Source organism: Echinops telfairi, unplaced genomic scaffold (assembly GCF_000313985.2).
Source record: "Echinops telfairi isolate 266 unplaced genomic scaffold, ASM31398v2 ScPeMD7_7469;HRSCAF=8507_0, whole genome shotgun sequence".
NCBI classification, from domain to species: domain Eukaryota; kingdom Metazoa; phylum Chordata; class Mammalia; order Afrosoricida; family Tenrecidae; genus Echinops; species Echinops telfairi.
The window spans coordinates 95,301,135-95,303,065 of record NW_022111372.1 but is presented as its reverse complement, the minus strand read 5'-3'; the positions used below and the strand labels follow the sequence as shown (position 1 = coordinate 95,303,065).

General features: G+C 39.5%; 1 non-coding gene across 1 annotated transcript; it reads left to right on the top strand.

Moving 5' to 3' along the window:
* Nucleotides 1-774: 774 nt before the first annotated feature.
* LOC115873633 lies at nt 775-837 on the top strand. Its single transcript, XR_004048524.1, has one exon. It is a non-coding gene; the product is annotated as a small nucleolar RNA SNORD48 (small nucleolar RNA).
* The last annotated feature ends 1,094 nt before the right edge of the window (nt 838-1,931 follow it).

Below are 1,931 nucleotides of genomic sequence, written 5' to 3'. Positions count from 1 at the left end.
TCCAAATAAAACAAAGTGGGGCAATGTACCCAGGCTCATGGAATCTATTGGTCTTCCCATGTTCCCGATCATCCTAAAACAGCTGATAGAACAATGGAATGGCCTTCTAAAAACATAATCACATCACTAGCTTGATGGCAACACCTTGCAAGATTCCGGCAACGTTCTCATGATACTCTATATGCTATAGACCAATGTCCAGTGTATTGTGCTGTTTCTTCAATAGTCAGAATTCACAGGTCCAGGAACCAAGGGGTGGAGATGGAAGTAACACCACTCACTATTACTTCTAATGACTCTCTCATCATATTTTTGCTTCCTCTCCTTGCAATCCTATACTCTTTGGGTCTGGAGGTCTTAGTTTCAAAGAGAGAAATACCACCACTTGAACATGCAGCACTTTTTCCATTGAACTGGGAGTTAAGAATGAATGCCTTCTGGCCATTTTGGACTCCTGTGCCTCAGGATCAGCAAACAAATAAGACATCACTGCGTTGAGTGATATGATTTATCTTCACTACCAAAGGGAAATTGGATTAGTATGCATAATGTAGGTAAGGAAGAATATTCCTTAGGTTATCTCTTTGTACCACCATGTCCTGTGATTAAAGTCAATAGTAAACTCGAGCACCCCAATTAGGGCATGACTACTACTACCTGAAAGTCTTTAGAAATGAAAGTTTGGGTCACCCACCAAGCAAAGAGCCACGACTAGCTGAGGTACTTGCTGAGAGAAATGGAAATATGAAATAGATAATGTAAGAAAGTAGTTCTGGTGGTGATGACCCCCGGTGATTCTGAGTGTCTTTGCTGATGCCATCACGCAGCACTCTGACAACTCCTCTGCCCCACAGGCCTGGAACCCTAATCCCTGGGTTTGGGGAGAAGCGATGAGTCCTTGGTAAATTCATTTATTCTTAATTCCAGCACCTCAATCCGTCAGGGCAGCGTCATTGAATAAAGTGTGAGAGCCATGGCAGCTCAGCCAGTATCCCTTCTCAGCATGGCTGCATTAACTTGATTACTGAAGGCAGAAGAATTGGAGTTTACCTTCTTGGAGAAGTACTTTCAGATGCCTCGAAAACTGACAAGAAGTAGAGACTCATGCCCCTTCTGAACTATGGCTGCCATGGATTTTACATACACACAAGAATGTGTCACCTGCCTGGTGTTGGACAGATCCTGAGGACTTGAGACATCTGTTCCTGTATTTATTACCATGAGAAACTGACAACTGAAGTATCTCTAGAAATACTGGGTTACTTAGTGACAAGCAGAGGGCTTTCACTTGTATTTCATTATCTCTTATATAAGAGCCTGTTTTTTAATTGATCTCAATAAAATGTTGATAAGTTAAAAAAATAAAGTAGTTCTAAATACTACCTGTGTCCACATAATCAGCCACAGAAATTAGTACTCTAATTCCTATGAGTAATTCTTATTTGCATATATGCATTAAATATTTTTGTTTTATTTACTTACATAAGATAAAATGGGGTTAGTTGTATCATCTTAGGTGCAAGTATACTTTTATTATTGTCTTTGGAGATTATGTATGGTTAAAGAGTTTTATACGGGTGTTAAGTTGACAAGTGGCAGTCTGTGAGGGTTAATGCTTATGTCAACTAGAAATACCTGGGTGAAGATTGGGGAGGAGCTCAACCTACTTCTACATGTGTGTAAGCCATTTCTTGATATAAATCTTTCCCTGTATATAAATACACGTATATTCAACCCTGGTTTTGCTTCTCTAGAGAATCCAACTTAACACACTAACACACAGGTTTAAGGTTGGTCATTTTTTTAGAGCATTTATCCCTAGTTATAGTTTAATTTGAACAGTTTGTAAAATTTATCAATCTTCAGATAAAGCTACTGAGGGATGGGAGCACAGCAATGATCCTTAAACTCTTTGGTCAGTGTCCCTGAAT